Source organism: Sus scrofa, chromosome 17 (genome assembly GCF_054392235.1).
Source record: "Sus scrofa isolate SSC_HxYL_T2T_F1_AM1 chromosome 17, Sscrofa_HxYL_maternal_Yorkshire_Landrace_v2.0, whole genome shotgun sequence".
Taxonomy (NCBI): Eukaryota; Metazoa; Chordata; class Mammalia; order Artiodactyla; family Suidae; genus Sus; species Sus scrofa.
In genome coordinates, this window is record NC_139399.1 from 32602880 (window position 1) to 32622475 (window position 19596).

The 19596-nt window shown below is 43.7% G+C and overlaps 1 long non-coding RNA gene across 3 annotated transcripts in view; it reads right to left on the bottom strand.

The window, feature by feature from the left end:
• The window catches only part of LOC102159962 (uncharacterized), a 170279-nt gene that overhangs the window by 104799 nt on the left and 45884 nt on the right, over positions 1-19596 (bottom strand). The window contains exon 7 of one of the 3 annotated variants that reach the window (XR_014832838.1): positions 14217-16487. The exons of 1 other annotated variant lie outside the window; for it this stretch is intronic. This is a non-coding gene — a long non-coding RNA (uncharacterized LOC102159962). Of the gene's footprint in view, positions 1-14216; positions 16488-19596 lie in introns of those variants that run through there. One more of the 3 variants, XR_014832842.1, reaches the window with a different exon arrangement.

The following is a 19596-nucleotide window of genomic DNA, read 5'->3' on the forward strand; positions in this document are numbered from 1 at the left end:
TTCCATTAGAAGTTTGGATAGTGGTTGCCGATAGGTGAGGTGGTAACTGGAAGGACATGATGGGGCTTCTGATGTTCTCTTTCTTGACCTGGTTTCTAAGAACATGGGTGGGTTCATTTGGTAAAACTTCACTGGGCTGTGCACTTACAATTTTTGAACTTGTCTGTTTTCCTTCATTTAAAAATTTTACACACAAAATAGGGATACTAGAGAGGATGTCTGGAACCTAAAGGAAAAAATTAACCCTATCCTCAGTTTGAAAGATTTTACCATACATAAGCTACCTTACATCTCTTACCTTCAGTTTTCTTATGTGTAAAATGAGGTAATAATTTACTTAGCTTGGATTGTTTGAGACACGTGGGCCCACGGAAATAGTGCCTAGGATACAACATGGAAGAGATCCTCAACCACGAGAGCCGGATGTCATGGTGCAGGGTTCTTGTTTGCCTGTGGTTGGGAGAACACTCCCAGGGCCTACTCTGACCTAAAGGGAGGTGAGAATGGGGGTGAGGGAGGATTTGGAGAGAACAGTACTAGCGCCTGCTCTAACAGGGAGGTGAGAGTGGCAGATGGGAGGGTGGGATTCAAGGCAAATTGCTTTTGCAAGACTCTTGGCTTTGAGGACTTCAAGGCTGATTCAGATTATATAAATGTGTGCATAATCTAAGGACAGAGAAATATATTGTACACAGAGCTAACCACTATAATACAGTGCAGTAAATAATACTTTATACCATATTTGCATGTAACTTATATGAGTTCAACTTGACACATCGCGCACACACACACACACACACACACACAAACAGAGCTCTGGAAGGGAGCTTGAGTTAGGAGGTGTGTAGCACACATTCCCACCCCACTCCGCCCTCTATGTGAGACCTCTCAGTGACAAGTGTAATCCCAGTACTTAAAGAGACAGTTATTTTCATACCCCTAAATGCAGGCTGATGACTCTGTTTCCATGGCCCATGGCCAGGCAGTGGTGGCGAAATGGCCATCAGTGCCTGGGAGCATGAAGACTTGCAAAATTGGTAAGTGAGAGAAAGTTTCTCTTTATAGAAACTTTCAGCTATTAGCTGAAGAGGGATTATAGGATTGAAATATCACCTTTTCGCAGCTTCTAATGAACTAATGGATCCTGGCATTAAACATCAGTGGCTGCTAACATCACAAGAAGAGACAACCAGATATTATGTGCTTCTTGATGGAAGAATCCAGCACCATCTAGCAAGTGTTCCTGCAAAACATCCAGACCTATCTGTGATTGAGCTTTTAGATCAAAAAAACAATTTGCGGTAAATACAAGGGACAAAAGAATATTTTAAATTACACCACAGGGATGAAATCAACAAAAATCAGGTGGTGACAAACTCTGCATGGGCAAACAACCCAATTTCTTCAGAAATAAATTTTAAGGGGAAAAAAGAGGGAATGAAGGAAAGCCTGAAGTTTAAAAGAAAAAAAAAGACATACCGAAAAAACTACCACAAGAAAATGTAATTTGAATCTTAATGTTTTTTTTTTTAAATTTTGTATTTTTTTGTCTTTTGTCTTTTTTTCTTTTTAGGGCCGCACCCTCAGCATATGGAGGTTCCTAGGCCAGGGGTCTAACTGGAGCTACAGCTGCCGGCCTATGCCACAGCCGCAGTAATGTGGGATCTGAGCCGAGTCGGCAACCTACACCACAGCTCATGGCAACGCCGGATCCTTAACCCACTGAGCAAGGCCAGGGATCAAACCCGCAACCTCATGGTTCCTAGTCAGATTTGTTTCCGCTGTGCCACCATGGGAACTCCCTGAATCTTAGTTAAATAAAAAAAAAGTTTAAAGAAAGGTCATGACATTCATGAGATAGTTGGAAATTTGAACATTGCCTGGATATTTGATGATATTAAAGAATTGTTTCCTTTGATGTTGAAGAGGTATTACGTTTATGTTAAAAGTAATTCTATCATTTAAAGATACACACTAAAAGATTTATGGATGAACACTATTTCAGACACGTGTCAGAATGATGTGTCATAGGAAATGACATGTCAAGACATTTGTTTCAAAATTATACAAGAGAGGAGAAAGCAGATAAAGGTGTGAAAGTGGGTGGATGGTGGGTAATGGATACATGAACCATAGTTGGTTACTCTGTTGCTTTTGCATATATTCAAAATTCTCCATAATTAAAAATTTACAAAAAATTTTTAAACCTTATAGAACGGTGTCAGTGGCTTGGAAGAAAATCGTGGTGCATGCATTTTAAGAAGTGCCTCATCCCCCAGTCTTTTGGCGAAAAAGATAACATAGTCATTGGCAAAATGGAGTTGAAAGTGGCTTGGAATTAAACTCCAAAAAGTGAAGAAGTTTTAGAAGTATTTTAAATAATTTTTTTGGTATACTTTGCTTTTCTAAAGTGCCAGTGATAGATGATTTTTTGAAATGCTTAAATGAATCTAATTCATATAATTGGGCTAAAAAATTCAATAGGGATCAAGAAAATCTCCTTCATTAGGATAAAAATTCTAACTGATACGAATGCATCATGTCTGAGTTGGAATTGGTGGGTTTTTTTCTAGAGTGGTGTATAAAGGAATAGGATGTTATTAATAACTTTTTAGCTTTGATAAAATATGAAACTTCATCTAGTGGCCTTGGTGATTTGTTTCAGAGTCAGATGGGAAAAGGAACTAGTTTAATGGATTGACTGACAAATGTTCCTTGCTATTCTTACTTGGCAATCTAATGGTTTTGTGTGTGTGTGTGTGTGTGTGTGTGTGTTTTGTCTTTTTTTGTCTTTTCTAGGGCTGCACCCACAGCATATGGAGGCTCCCAGGCTAGGGGTCGAATCAGAGCTGCAGCCGCCAGCCTACACCAGAGACACAGCAACGTGGGATCCAAGCCGCATCTGCGACCTACACCACAGCTCATGGCAACGCCGGATCCTTAACCCACTGAGCAAGACCAGGGATCGAACCCACAACCTCATGGTTCCTAGTCGGATTCGTTAACCACTGCGCCACAACAGGAATTCCAGCAACTAATGGTTTTTAAGGGATTCTTTTGCCAGGTACAGATTTGGGTATATTCAGTGATCCTATCTAAAGTCAAGATGGGGAAGGTTCTGGGGGGGCTCTCTGGCAGCAACCTTGATGGCAACTTTTATGTAGATCCTTATTTCTCTTACTTAACCACTTAAAATAGGAGAAGTTAATATCAGAATAGGCGCTTGGTGGCAGCTAAGGACTCCAGTTTTATGGAGGTAAGCTTTGCAGTGGATGCCTTTGTTACCAAAGAAATATGGGGATTCTGGCCTGGCTAGTAGGTCCTTGCTGTAGGAGCTGGCAGGAGGTTTAGGGATGACCTGATCACTACCATCATTTCATAGGTGAGGAAAATGATGCTCTGGTTGCCCAAAGGTAAATGGCAAGCTGGACCAAGGCTAGAAACTGGGTCTCCTGGGTTCTAAGATTCTGATCAGTTCTAAAAGTACATGCTTCTAAGGGTCTCTAGAAGCAGAGATTGAGATGGATATTCCTGTGCAAGTGATTTGTTGGGAAGAATTTGTCAGAAGAGAGAAGGTGAAGGGAGCTGGAGAGGGCAGAGAATAAAAGCTAAGCAAGGACGTGGTTTCAGGTGCAGCCGAGCCTCAGCCTGACCTCACCATGAGCTCAGGAGCACAGATCCAGCCCAGAGCTGGTCTGACCTTGAGGCAAGAGGGCTAGGCTTTTGAACTCTGTATCAGCCACTGGCTGTGGGCAGCTAGGGACTGGGTTGCTAAGGTGCCCCTTTGTTATGGGCTGAATTTTGTCTCTCCCAAACTCGTATGTTGAAGTCCTAATCCTCAGTGCCTCAGAAAGTGACTCTATTTGGAGATAAGGTCTCTCTCTCTCTCTCTTTTTTTTTTTTTTTTTTGTCTTTTTAGAGATGCACCCATGCATATGGAAGTTCCCAGGCTAGGGGTCCCATTGGAGCTGCAGCTATGGACCTACACCACAGCCACAGCAAAACCAGATCCGAGCCACGTCTGTGACTTACACTACAGCTCACAGCAATGCCGGATCCTTAGCCCAATGAGCGAGGTCAGGGATCAAATCTGCATCCTCATGGATACTAGTTGGATTCGTTTCTGCTAAGCCACAGTGGGAACTCCAGAGACAGGGTCTTTAAAGAGATAGTTAAAATGACGTCATTAGGGAAGACCATGGAAGGTGCCGGAAGAGGATGACCACCTCCAAGCCAGGAAGAGAGACCTCAGGATGAAACCAATTCGGCAACCCTTGAACTTGGAGCTCTGGCCTCCAGAACTGTGAAGAGATAAACTGCTGTTGCTTAAGCCACCTGGTCTGCAACACTTTGTTACATTAGCCCCCGCAAAACTGCTCTCCTGGGGAGGGCACAGCTGTGCACAGCATTATTGGCCAAACTGCCCAGCAGCTGGGGGACAGATGCCCTGGCTGGTAAAGGGATCCACCCTCTAAGGTTACGTGGCACCAAGGGATCTCTTCAAGGGCGCTCTGCAAGCTTTTAGAAACCAGCCTTGATTTAGCTTCTATCTGGGTCAGTCTCAGGGGACACAGAGGGACAGGGGGAGGATGGAGATGGATTTCTTGATTGTCACGATCCTGCAGCTCGATGCTTTCATCTTTTTTCCCAGAGCAGAAGTGGAAGGAGAATGGGGCCTGATGAGCAGCAGAGGACAGAAGGAGGGTGTGGCTTGTCGTTTTTAACTGGAAAGTGTAGTGGGACCTGCTGGGGGAAGAGGGGGTTCTACAGCAATCTGCCACCTCTCCTCCCACCCCCAGATGAAGTATGAACTGCCTCAATGACACGAGGTTGACATTATGAGACAGGCTGCGTTTCTCTGTTACCACAATTCCACTCTTTCCCCTAATGGTTTTACCACATTTTTTTTTTACCCTGGCTGGCTGAGTGAGAAATTTTAAGGAAGGCAAATTAAATTATTGCTGAAGTTTATCAAGTTGATTTTTCCACCCCATCACTTTCTGTGCTTCATAAAGCAAGGGAAAGGTTATTGATTAGGAATTTCTCCAGGACACTGTATGAGCAGGGTAGCCAAATGTAATTCTTTTTAACAGTCAGAAACTTGGCCACTTCAAGACCTGCAGTATGATTTTCATCTATGGAAAGAAACTCACTTTCTCAAGTATTTACTCCGTTTTATTTCCACCAGCTGTATTAAATTGCTACTAAGCAAGACAATTCCTTCCATGATTTGAATAGCATATTTTTGGACTCGATCACATAAATCTTGGTGCCAGAAGGAAGCTTCCATCACTCTGATAGAGTGAGGGCATCATAAATGAGAAAATCCTTAGGCTCCCTGAGCGGGAAGAATGTGAAATGGCTACACTCATCAGAGTCTTCCTCTGGGTGAATGAAACAGGCAGACGTCTGAGACCTTGCCTGTGTGCAGAGGCGGATCCACGGAAAGCAATCAGGCTTCAACTCAGAGGGGCGTCACTTATATGAGCACTTCCAAGGCTCTGCACCTAATTCTTCGTTCACTGAAGTTTATATTCTGTTCTTATAAAATGGACACCAACACTGAATCATCTCCAGGCTCCCCATATATGGAACTGCCCCCTATTGGATATAATTTGGCCAAAAGAAATTCTTATGGATGAGACAGTTGGGCCAGCACCTATGAAGCAACACAGTGACAGCCCCAAAGGGGAAATATCCAGTGTGACTCTTGCATGGAGCCTGCTAGCAGCTATTTAACTGGCTCTTGTTTGTTTTATGTTTTGGTTTTTTTCGGTCTTTTTAGGGCTGCACCCAAGGCATATGGAAGTTCCCAGGCTAGGGGTCAAATCAGAGAGAGCTGTAGCCACCAGCCTACACCAGAGCCACAGCAACTTGGGATACGAGCCGCATCTGCAACCTACACCACAGCTCACGGTAATGCCAGATCCTTAACCCACTGAGCGAGGCCAGGGATCAAACCTGTGTCCTCATGGATACTAGTCAGATTCCTTTCCAATGAGCCATGACAGGCACTCCTTGGTTTTTGTTTTCATTTTATTCTTCAGCTGCACCCAAGGCATATGGAATTTCCCCGGGCCAGGGATCAGACCTGTACCTCAGCAGAGACCCAAGCTGCTGCAGAGACACCACCAGATGCTTTACCTGCTGTGCCACAGCAGGAACTCCTAATTGGCTCTTGTTATACATTCATTTGGGTAGCCCTGAGAAGATGGCATGCCATAAAACAATTTTAGAAGACTTAGCCTATCTTTTGACCAGTGTTTTCCAACTGGGGATGATTCTGACCTTCAGAGAACATTTGGTAAAGTCTGGAGACATTTTCGATCACCCTGACTGAGAGGCACTCCCAGCATTAAGAAGGTAGAGTGAGGCTGCTAGGGTTGCTGCTCAACATCCTACAATGCACAGGACAGGTCTGGTTGAACCAAAGAATGACCTGGTTCCTAATGACAGTGCTGCCACAATTAGGAAACCCTGTAAAGTGTGGAGGTGAGGGGTTCCCTTTGTGGTTCAGTGGGTTAAGAACCTGACTGGTATCCAAGAGGATGTGGGTTTGATCCCTCAGTGGGTTAAGGAACCGGTGTTGCCATGAGCTGTGGTGTAGGTCTCAGACGGAGTTTATATCTCGCATTGCTGTGACTGTGGTATAGGCCGGCAGCTCCAGCTCCAATTTGACCCCTAGCCCGGGAACTTCCATAAGTTGCAGGTTCGGCCCTAAAAAAAAAAAAAAAAAAAAAACAGAAAAAAGAAGAAAAAAGAGTGGAGGTGAAGATTCTGGCATCAGGGTCCAGAGATCTGAACTCAGGTTTTTCCACTTGCTGGATCTGGAAGCCTCAGTTTCCTCAACTGAAAATGGAGATAATATTAATATCAGTCTCCTAGGGTTGTTAAGAGGGTTCCATGAGGTACCAGAGGTAGGATGCCTAGCACAGTGCCTGGCCTATAGTTCTCATAAAGTGCTATGATTATATTCAAATCCTAATATTTTAGATACTTTGAATGATAATACGTCTTTACTTCCTTCCAAGGGTTAATCTCTTAAGAATACTTCTCTGGCTAAAATAAGAAGGAGGAACTTGATCAGTGGTATTTAGACTTGGCTCAAAGAAGTCAAGGGATTTAGTGATGACACTTGTGCGCCCCTCACCCTAAAAGCTTCCATGGAGAGGGGCGCGGGGGCAGGGGGGCCAGTGTGCAGAGACAGAAATACTCGGCTCTAACTCAGGTCAATCAACTCGGCTTTGATCTGTTTTGTTTCTGCTTTGAGTAAATTGAGTCTAATAAAAAAAAAACAACTTTGAAAAATATTGAACTAAAAGCTTCATTCCAACTAAGACATGTCATGATTATATAATAATTTTAAATACTTTCAACATCTGTAAGCCCAAATAAACGTGTGAAGCATTTGGGTAAGACACACAATCTTGAGTATCTTTCTCCCTGGAAATATAATAGGTTTTTATGTGGAGCCTAATAAATCCAGAAAGAAAAAGATCTCGTTAAACAAAGTCTGGGAAGGATGTTCTTTATCTGGATTTTCTTGGTTAACATCTTGACTCTTACCTTTGTGTAGGAACCACGTCATCCAGGTGTCCATGTGTAAACTCACATACAGAGCTTCTCTGGGACAAGGATCTACAGTTTGGACTGACAAATCTGTGCCATGCTTTGGGCCAACGAACATGTCACTGAACAGAAAGATGCTTCCATGGGTTCTGATATGCAGCCCCAGTCTTTAATCAGGGCGTGTAAGGGCCACACTCTAGGACTGACCTGGACTTTCTCATGGATTTTCCTGGTCTCCCAGGTCTGGTCTGCCCCTGAACATCCTCTTTGTGCTGTGTTGGGTCTGTGCCGGAAGCACCAGGAAGGACTACGTCTGCAGATGCTGACAGCTCTGTGTCTGCTCTGTCTCTGGAGGGATGGCTGTTAGCTGGGGCCTGCATCCTCTCAGTGTGCAAGGCTCTCTGCTGGGCACAATCTCTTCTGACCAAACACTGGACAGAAAAAGAATCTTACCTTTGGGCCGGGCTGGGCACTTCCTGGGTGGCAGCATTAAATCACTCCCCAGCCATAATCACCTGGGGTGTCCTGGTCATTGGACATGTCTGTGGGTGGCCTCCCTTTCATGGTTGTAGGACGGGGGCAAAAATATAGATGACAGCTCTCAGCCTGTGGTCTGCCTCCTTTATTTTCTACCCCTGATTCTATCCTGCACAACAAGGGAGCTGATACCAATACACCTGGCCTGCAAGGTTAAGCCCCCATACAGACCCTCTGCGAAAGTCACCCTTTGGGCCCATAACTTATCATGGTGACCCTTGAGAGGAAAGACCAAGAAAAAAGTTCACACAGAGGATCCCAGGGTCTGAATGGGGACACAAAGTCTCTGGGTGGACATATTCCCTATGCCCTGCACACACCCACTCTGGAAAAGGGCCAGAGCAAGGCTTCTAAAGTACAAGGCCCAGGGCAAGGCAGCATGTTGCCTGGTCCAAGGATGGTACTACTGTCTCCCAAGGAGATGATACTGTACCTATTTTCTGCTGCCTTTTTTTTTTTTTTTCTTTTTAGGGCTGCACCTGCAGCAAATGGAAGCTCCTGGGCTAAGGATCAAAGGGGTCGAATTGGAGCTTCAGCTGCCAGCCTACACCACAGCCATAGCAACACGGGATCTGTGTTTGTGCTTGCAGCAACATTGGATCTTTAACACACTAAGCAAGGTCAGGGATTAAACCTACATGTTCATGGATATTAGTCAGGTTCTTAACCTGCTGAGCCACAACAGGAACTCCTATTTTCTGCTTCTAACTTTACTGATTCAATAACACTACACAGTAATCCTTACATGTCATAATTTGTTCTTTTTACATGTTCACATACTATTTCATGGTATAGATGTATCATCATTTAGCCAGCCTCTTCTCTGTTAATTGACATTGATCAATGTCCAGTTTTTAGTTATGAATGATGCAGTTATAAGTATTTACATATGATGGTGTTATTTCTTTGGATTTTTCTATTTCCTGGAATGGAACTGACATGTCAAGAATATACAATTTAGACTTCAATAAGTGCTGTCAAATGGTCAACGCACACATGAGAGAATACTAAATTCACCAGTCATCAGGGAAACACAACTTAACCTAACAACGAAGCATGACTTTACATCCATCAGATTGAAAAACTGTAAAAACGAGTTATAACATCAATATAACTCTGGGGAGAAGCATCAGCTCATACATTGCTGATGGAAATATGAAGCGTCCCAGCCTTCCCAGAAGGCAGCTCAAAGCTTATTTATGGGGTCCCAGAAATAAAGCAGAAATCCCTTGTCTTTTCATGTTTCTCTCCTCTTCTGTGAACTAACATGTGCGTGATGACACTATAAACTCACTCTCTCATAGATAATCTAATCCACCTGCAGGGAGTGGAAAAGGAGAGCTGAAGGATCATGGACCTTGGGTACCTTCTGCAAAGCTCACATGGGCTCCCAGAAACTCATCTCCTGGTCAGAGGTGGCTGATGTTCATCTTGGATACAGGGGGATGGAATGAAAAGTGGGGGGCTGGAGTTCCCGTCGTGGCTCAGTGGTTAACGAACCCAACTAGGATCCATGAGGATATGGGTTTGACCCCTGGCCTTGCTCAGTGGGTCAGGGATCTGGTGTTGCCATGAACTGTGGTGTAGGTTGCAGATGTGGCTCAGATGTCGCATTGCTGTGGCTGTAGTGTAGACCAGCAGCTGTAGCTCCAATTTGACCCCAAGACTGGGAACTTCCATTTGCCTGGGTTCAGCCCTAAAAAGCCAAAAAAAAAAAAAGAAAGAAAAGAAAGGGAGGGAGGGAGGAAAGAAGGAAGGGAAAAGAAAGAAAGAAAGGAAGGAAGGAAGGGAGGGAGAAAGAAAGAAAAAGAGAGAGAGAGAGAGAGAGAAAGAAAGCAAGCAAGAAAGAAAAAGAAAAGTGGGGGATTGCTGAGGAGAGCAAGCACTGGAGACAGCAAGCACTGAAGACAACTCCCCTTTCCTCAATTTAGCAAGTTTTCTGGGCAGAGGCCTCCAAATCAGGCTATCACCAAGGTCCATCTCTGATAATGCAAAAGCCCATGATTCTTTTCCAGAGGACTCTCTCCAGCTATGAAATTTCTAGCCATAATTCAATAGCGTCCTGTGTTTTCTTCTGGGTCAAATAGGCTGTGAGTGTTGATCTCTGCCCACAGCCCACAACCCCGTTTCTGGAAACAGTATGCATTGTCAGCATGGTTGATAAAACAGAGAGATGAAATGCCCAATTTTTCTTTTTTATGATAGATATGACTAATTAACTATAAATGTCAAGTATCCACAACTTAATTAATTCCAGTTCATTTAACTACTGTAATTAGATTTTTTTTCCCCCAAACAAAGCAACAGTCTGTTTTTTTCGAAGGTCATAGAGTAATACTACAATGAACAAGGCTGAAAGGCCTGCACTTTGGATGAAAGGTAGCTGATGGCTGGAGCCTGTGGGAGAAACAGACCACACAAAATAAAAAATAACTGGCAGGCTAATGAACAGAGTTTGTTTGAAATGTATACATAATTCATCTTTGATTAATAGCACCAACAAGTCCTTGAAATTAAGCCTTTAAAATTTTCAGAGACTTTTCATTATAATAAGAAAATTGAAAAAAGAAATCTGACTGGAGTTTGAGTCAGACCCATAGGAAGCCAGAATTCTAATTAGTGGGAAAACGTCTTTTGTTTAAGAAAAGCAATTTAAATGGGCATATTTGATTCTATGTATGTCAAGTTCTCCAGGGCATAATCTGAATGGGGAGAGATTTAATCAAGGAAGGGTTAACTTGTTTGCCTTAGGATAAAAACCTTAAGAAAATCTGGGAGTTCCTGCTGTAGCACAGCGGGTTGAGAATCTGACTGCAGTGGCTCAGGTTGCTGCGGAGGTGCAAGTTCAATTCCCAGCCTGGCTTAAAGGATATGGTGCTGCTTCAGCTATCGTGGTGTAGACTGCAGCTGTGGCTGAGATTCAATCCCTGGCCTGGGAACTTCCATATGCTGCAAGCATGGCAAAGAAAGGAGGGAAGGAAGGAAGGAAGGAAGGGAAAGAAAGAAAGAAAGAGAGAAAAAGAAAGAAGGAAGGAAGGAAAGAAAGAAAGAAAGAGAAAGAAGGAAAGAAAGAAAGAAAGAAAGAGAAGGAAAGAAAGAAAGAAAGAAAGAAAGAAAGAAAGAAAGAAAGAAAGAAAGAAAGAAAGAAAAAGGAAGGAAGGAAGAGAAAGAAAGAAAGAAAGAAAAAGGAAGGAAGGAAGAGAAAGAAAGAAAGAAAGAGAAAGAAGGAAAGAAAGAAAGAAAGAAAAAGGAAGGAAGGAAGAGAAAGAAAGAAAGAGGAAGAAAGAAAGAAAGAAAGAAAGAGGAAGAAAGAAAGTTTGAAGAGGCTGGTAGGGGCTTCCGGTGCCTGGGAGAGGGATTTTGAAGGATATTTGAAAGGAGCTAAAAGAAGGGGAGACCCTAGCCACATGGATGGCATGGATTCAGCCATTTCTAGACAGTGAGCGCTACCAAAACGGAAGACGTTATCCAAGGAGTGGATGTGGTCAAATTCAAATGGAGACGCCTGTTATTCAACTTTATTTTTGGTGCTAACTTCTGCCACCACTTCCCCACAAATTCAAGTAAAGTCTTGGAACTGGCCTGTGAACAATGGAGTGTTTGTCTGGAAACAGCATGGGCTGAGGACAGGTAACGGAACCCAGTTTCTGTAGAAAGGCACCAATTAAGTCTCGGAGACGGTGTTTGGGATGAAGAGGAAAAACAGCTTTATTGCTTTGTCAGGCACAGGAGGACACAGCAGGCTGACCCCTCAAAACTATGTCCTGTCCTGAGAGGGGATAGCAAGGGGTTTTATTGGATTAGCTCAGAAGACAGGGTTCCTGATTAGGGATATATAAATATATATATAGTCTTTTGTCTATTTAGTGCCGAACCTGCAGCATATGGAGGTTCCCAGGCTAGGGGTTGAATCAGAGCCTTAGCTGCCAGCCTATGCCACAGCCACAGCAACTTAGGATCTGAGTCACATCTGCAACCTACACCACAGCTCATGGCAATGCTGATTAAGGTGTCTATATTATTCTCCCTCCATAGATCATTTCAGAGTCATCAAGTCCAGCATCAGTCTGTCTGGTGATAGTTTCTGGTTGTCTTTGGGGTTATTGTTCCTTGACCTTTTCTCTGGAAAGAAGATTGCCTACAGGGAAGAGGAGTTAGGGAGTGTTCCAATTACAAAAGAAAATGCTAGGCGCAATATAACTAGAAAGTAACCATTAGTAAAAGAAAGCAAGGAAGTAAGGAAGAGATCATTTGTGAAAAGCCAGAGACTAGGTAAAATGTAACTCTAACTAGAAAGTAAACCTTAGTAATAAGTTAGTGGGCCAAAGCAGGCACATACCATGGAGACTGTTTTAGTTAGTTCTTAGCTGTAACGATATTTTCTAATCATTAACTCTATTTATTTATTTTTTTGTCTTTTTAGGGCTGCACCCACGGCATATGGAGGTTCGCAGGCTAGGAGTCGAATCAGAGCTATAGCTGCTGGCCACAGCCACAGCCACAGCCACACCAAATCCAAGCCGCGTCCATGACCTACACCACAACTCATGACAATCCTGGACCCTTAACCCACTAAGCAAGGCCCAGGATCGAACCTGTGTCCTCATGGATGGTAGTCAGATTCATTAACCGCTGAGCCACAATGGGGACTCCCTCATGATTAACTCTTGAGTCAGCCTTTTGAGACTGAGGGGAGGCCTGGGAGGCTGCAGGAAAAGTCTTTTACTTCGAAGCACAAGGACTCCTGGGCTTGTACATGCTTTCAGACACGTGGAAGGGAAGGAAAAGCACATGGCAGAGAGGATTATTTCAGTAGAAAGAACACCTCCCCCACACTCCTGAGAGGTCACTGGCCAGGAGCTGGACCTCCCTTAGGGCACGGTGTTGAGCTGCTGACATGAAGCAAATAGACTGCCAGGCATTCCTCCAGCAAAGTTGGGTCTATTCAGCATCAGCAGAGAATTGTGACTCAAGCTCTGTAACCATGGCGAGCCACATGCAAATCTCCAGACAGCAAGGGAAGGAGAACGTTTTTATAGAGGGGACAAGGAAGTTGGGAGGTCTGCAGTAAACATAGAGCCTGGGATTTTTCACTGGCTGAATTCTTGCCAGAGAAAGAAGAGGTCTTTCTTCCTGCTGGGCTCTGCCATCATTGCAGGGTGTGAGAGCTCCCCCTTATGGTCATGCAACTCTATTTAACTGAGGTTTCTATTACTTTTTTTTTTTTTTTTTTGCGGGGCCCAAGATTGTTCAATACCTTTTAAAAAATTGATTCATAGTCTTTATTTACCAGTTTTCAAAACGGTGTGTTGGTTCACTTCCGTCCTTCAATGGTTTCCAATTAATTTTTTAAAATGATTATGAACTCATGTATTGAAACAAATTTGTTCCATCATATGCCGTAATCTTTATTAGTGCTCAGATGGTCCCATCTCTGGCCCAAGGGAGCCTCTTGAAATGGCACAAGCCATTTTTTAAAAATTTAGATATAAATGACATATAACTTTATGTTCGTTTCAGGTGGACGACATAAAGACTCCGTGTTTGTATATACTGTGAAATGATCACCACAATCAGTCTGGTTAACATCCATCACCTTTCATTGCTACAAATTTTTTTAGTGATGTAAACTTTTAAGATCTACTTAAATGCTCTTAACATGGCACAAGCCATTTTTATTATGATGCCAATAAGCCATTTTTTAAAATGCGAAGACAAAGGGTAGCTGTGGAAAGCTAAAATCTCAAGGCTATCAAGGCAGCAGTCATCTATCTGTGAACTGACATTCTTCTGGCTGTTTCTCAACATGTCCTCCTTTTGTCTCTCTTTTTCAAAAACGAGATCACTTAACCTTAGTGCATGCATCTTATCAGACTTAAAGGAAAGCCGTGACTCAGTTTCCTGCGTGTGTATTTACTAAGTGCGCACTACGCTGGGCCAGGCAATGCTCCCTTCTTCAGTGGCTAGACCCTCGACTCTGATCTCCTGATGAGTCCTGTTGTCTGTGAAGGCAGTCATGGTGATCCCTTTCTCAAATGGTGTGGACTTGTCAGATTAAATTGGGTGAGGCCTCAACAGTAAAGCTACGGTGAAAGGTAATCATTCTTTAATGGTTTGGGTAATGCCTCCTTCCAGAATTGGCTTTTGCTGTGATTGGTAGATAAGGGAACATCGTCCTTGCAGTGTTTTCAAGCATAGGTAACTGGGTTCATAGCCCATGACCAGAGTGGGCAAAGGGATTCGCCACTGTTGGCGGCATTACTGGCCACGCTACAACTAGGCTGCAAGTGGTAAGGGCACAGTAGAACTTCTCCTCCATAACTACTACTCTGGCTGTTAATACATGAGTCATGTTCTGAGTTTCCAGAAACCTCCCCTCCAACCTCTTTTTGCACTCTCAGGAAGAGTATCTGCTGTCGTGCTATTCACTTCTCCAGATGCTCAAGGGCCAAGAAGTCTTTGTGAGGCAGCTTTCTTGAGGGGCTCCTGTCTTCGGAAGGATCGAGTCAGGTCCCGGGGAGCACAGGGATCACGAGTGAGGATGGCAACTCCCTGCTCTAATCTTTCATCTCTGTGGCCGGTTCAGTGTCTACCACAAGGGCCTGGAGTGGAGACAAGAGACCACTGGAAAAATTCTCTCTCCTCCTTGATGTAGAAAACAGTGAGTCAAACAAATGTGACTCTTGGCTTTAGCATCTAATTATTTGATTTGGACATTGTCTGACATTGGGTTCTTTCTGAAAGCAGACTCAGAAAAAGGTCTGAGGTAAGTAGTTAACTTGGGAGGTGATTCTAGGAGGCGCTGGTAGAGGAGTGGGGAGGCGAGGCAGGGACAGGCAGGGCATCTCTTACAAGGTACGTTCATTTACTCCTGTGGGCACCTGCATCTCATTCCTGCTGCGGAGCGCCTGGGAGGCTGCGCAGAGCACGCCTCAGTGCCATCCCACACAGAAGAGAGGAAGCTGGGGAATTTATCCACCAACATCTTTCCACCAGGGACAGGGGCTGCTCCCAGGAGTGTCAGCACTCCAGCCTTTCTGCGTGTGGGCTGGTTTGTTTCTGCAGAGAGAGCCAGGCACAAGGGAACAGCTGCTTGCTATAAGGAGCCTCTGGCCTGGAGGTCAGCTGGTGTATATGAATTGTGGGTCCACTGCAAACATGTTAGGCAATATCTCCAGGCCTTGGGTTTCTCGTGTGAAAAATGGTGATCACCCTACTTCTCAGAGTCCTTGTGAAGGGTAACAAGCTAACGTGAGGGAAGAGCTTGCCATGGAGCACTCAAAGTAGGCATCTTCCTTTTCCTTGTAGATACTAGAGAGCTGCGACAGCAAATAATCCTGCAAACAGGCTCCATGCTTTAGAGACTTGGGTGGAAGGAGGAGGTAGGGTGGGACCAGCAGGCAGACGTGGGGCTGAGTGGTGTTGACGAATAGGAATAAAAGCATAAGGTAGAGTGTTGTATACTCGTCCATGGGGATGCTTCAATATATTTGCATAGAAAGATAAGATTTCTGCAGTTTCTTCACAAAGTTTTCCCAATGGCACCTCTTTAGTATAATATGCAGTGTGTTTCAAAAGCTAAATTGCTGCCTGGCATCTTAAATGGAATCTTTGCTTTGGGATCAGGCAGCAGAACATGAATAATTTGTACCAATATATTCCCTTCCATTCTTCAAAAACTAAGTACTTTCTGTTATTAACTCCACACACTGCACTTTTCCTTAGGGAAGGGAAATTACCTCATCAGCAAGCATTCTCACTTCCTCTATTTGACAGTTGCAAAGACCCAGCCTAGAGGTATATCCTGGGGGATGGCCCCACCCCAGAAAACTTGGGTTCAAGTTACATAAACTCTAGGCCTCATGACATGGTAATATCCAGAGCCTCATAAAAGAAAATGGGAACATGATACGCTGTTTCTAAAATCAGGCTGTGGTAAATGGGTTACACGTGGCTCTGAATCTTCTCTTGGCAAGGAAATGAGACAGTGCAGCTTGCATGCATTTGTGGGTAGGTGCGGCTGTGCTGTGTCTTAGTTTTTGTAGTTGTTGTTCTGTTTTTAATTACATGTGCATTTGGGTCTGAGGGTGTGTGAGTGTGTCTCTGTGTGTTTTGGTGAATGGCCCAGGCTAGAGAATAACTAAGATCAGAGACCCGGTCCATCGCGTCTCTTTTTCTTCTTACCTTAAGATTAATGTATCAGTCAGGATAGGCTAGGCTATGCCAAGATAACAACCAGTCCCCAAATCTCAGTGGCTTTACACAAGCAAAGGCTCCTCCAATGTGTCCATCAAGGGTCAGCTGGGAACTGAACTCTGTCTCTGTGTGTTTGATCTCCCTCTAGGACCCAGGATGATCAACAGCCATTATCTGGTAAGTTTCTAGTAATTATAGAAGAGCAGAGAGAGAGAGAGAGAGCGTGAGCCACAGATGGTTTTCCATCAATTATTAAATGCTCAACCAGGAGTGACATACATCACTTGTGCTTACAGCTTATTGCCTAGAATTGGTTGTGGTTGCCAGTAAACTCCAAGGACTCTAGGACGTGCAATGCTCATGGGTACCCAGAAGAGAAAAAGAACCAAAATATATGGTGGACAGCAATCATGACCACCTCAACTTGAGTGATGGCCAGTTTGGGGTAACTGCTACCTTCCTGCTATTATACAGAAATGCCTCATCTCACATAGTATCACCATATTCAAGATATAAAATTTTAGTCATTTATTTCTAGACCAGCTCTGTCCAGCAGAACTTTCTGCAGTAATGGAAGTATTCTCTGCATTGACCAATACAGTAGCTTCTAACCAGACATAGTTATTGAACACTTCAAATGTGGCAAGGGTGTTGGAGGAACAAATTTTTAAATTTGTATTTAACCTTAATTAATTTAAATGCAAATACCCAATAGTGGCTCCTGTATTGCCCCACATAGTCCTCGACCTCTGAAGTCACGCTGTGGGTTCACTGTCCATCAGCAATTATAACAATAACATTACTACCCCCTTATACTTCTGTTGCATTCTGTAGTTTTCGAAATGCTTCTATGTACACCACTCATCTCAAACTATTCTCCCAACATCCCTCAGAGGTAGACAAGGAAAGTCATATTATAATACCCATTTCATAGACACAAAAACCAAGATTCAGATAGTTTAAGCGATTTGCTCACAGTAATGGGGGGATGAGCGGTACAGAGATTAATCTCTAGACAGAGATGTGCCTTGTGTGACATTAGCCAAATGCTTGTCTCTCAATGGATATTTGACCTAACCCTCAAAAACTCTAAGAACTTTAGAGCTAACCCATCTCTCCTTCCTTTGAAGCACTTTTCATAAATACTTCCATAGCACCCTGTTCAATATCACTCCATATTAATCATAGAGTAAGCTTATACTAATACTTTCTCTTGAGTTGGTATCTGTCAGTGTAATGCATAGATTTCTTTCTTTTTAAAAATCTAATTCAGTTGCAAACTCTTTCAGTTTAGAAGTTTTTCTTTCTTTGATGATTGCCTCAGTGCCCAGTAGGGTGACCAACAGTCCCCATTTGCCTGAGGGTGACAGATTTCTCAGGATGTAGGACTTTCAGTGCTCAAGGCACTGGGACAGCTGGGCACCTAGGTATCCAGTACAAGGCTGAGTTCACATGTTGAGTTGAATTGTATGTTAAAATAGTAAAGGTGTGTTTCACTCACAACCCTACCACAGTCACCTGACCATTGTAGGTACTCTGTAAATGCTTTATTTAAATTTTGCAACAAAAATAAAGGGTGACAAATTTTATAAGTGTTTCCTTATACTCAAATAGCAAACTAAGGAAATGGATTCTGGGGGAACTGTGTGATGCCAGTAGACCTATCTTTTTATATTTTACATATGGTTTGAGTGCTATTTCAAAGTCAAGATTACTGATCTTGGACATAGCAGGCATTGTTTACAGCACCCACAATCAAAAGATAGCCATTCTCAAAAGCGTCCATTGACTTTAGGTAACTATTCTAAAGTTGGAATGTTTGTTTTCAAACTTTGGTCCCTTCTCTCATTCTGTTTTGTTTTGTTTTGTTTTTGCCTTTTTAGGGCTACACCCATGGCATATGGAGGTTCCCAGGCTAGGGGTGGAATCGGAGCTGTAGCGGCTGGCCACAGCCACAGCCACAGCCACAGCCATGAGGGATCCAAGCTGTGTCTGCAACCTACACCAGAGCTCACAGCAACGCTGGATCCTTAACCCACTGAGCAAGGCCAGAGATCGAACCTGTATCCTCATGGATGCTAGTCAGATTCGTTTCCGCTGAGCCACCATGGGAACTTCCCATCATTCTTTAAAATAACCATTACCTTCCATCTCTCTGGGAAACAAGGCCAAGCTCTTGCCTTGTGGATTTTCCAAGCCTCTGCTCTTACAAGCATGACTAGAATTTTAATTTTGATCTGTGGATTTAGGGGGAGGGGGCATTCTCTATTGTGCCTTTGAATTCCTCAGTCACTATAGCATATTGATTCCCTTGACTTTTCTAATGAGAAAGTGCCTTCTGAATAGCAATAAGGCAACTCCTGACTTGCCTCCTGAATAATAATCTCCTGCACTTGTGTGAGGACCAGCAATGTCTTGAGGAGTTTCTCATCACAACAGGCAACTCTGCTGTCTTCTGCATCACTACTACCTGGCAAATTTCATGAGGACCTCCTCTGGCCCTCATTTTATCCAATAGCTATATCTCTTTTTAGGGCCACAGGTGCAGCATATGGAAGTTCCCAGGCTACGGGTTGAATGGAGCTGCAGCTGCTGGCCTATACCACAGCCCCAGCGATACGGGATCCGAGCCGTGTCTATGTCTGTGTCTGTGACCTACACCATAGCTCATGGTAACACTAGAACCTTAACCCACTGATTGAGGCCAGGGATGGAACCCACATCCTCATGGATACTACTTTGGTTCGTTACAGCTGAGCCACGACAGGAACTTCTCCAGCTGATTGTAATGAGCAGCCAAGTCTCAGAACTACTTTTGAGGAAGGGGCTGTCACATTCTGAGTTCTTTGATAAAAGGTCATTAAGGGAAATGTCTATGATACGATGGAGAGAACACAGAGGAGGTGTATGCTGCCAATTATGATGTCTATTCCAACTTTGGACTTTGCTTCTTAATTCAGTGCTCTATTTCTAATGCTCATGGTAATGGCACAAGAGAGAAATTCATATCAGGTCCAATTTATGCACCTTTCCAAATTCCCTCAGTTTCAAGTGTCTCTCGATGGAGAATCTTGCTGCCCCCATCAAATCATCTCTTCCTAATCCATCGATGTGTTCTTGACAAACTGCTCTGTGCTCCCCTAACCTGGGGATGTGAAGACGTCAAGTTCCACAGTATTCCCTCTTACTGTGACTTTGATTCTTTGCTGCTTGTGGGCAACCTCATAACTGAATAGCTATCTGCTTTTTCTTTTTCTTTTTTTCTTATTATGGCTGCATCTGTGGCATATGGAA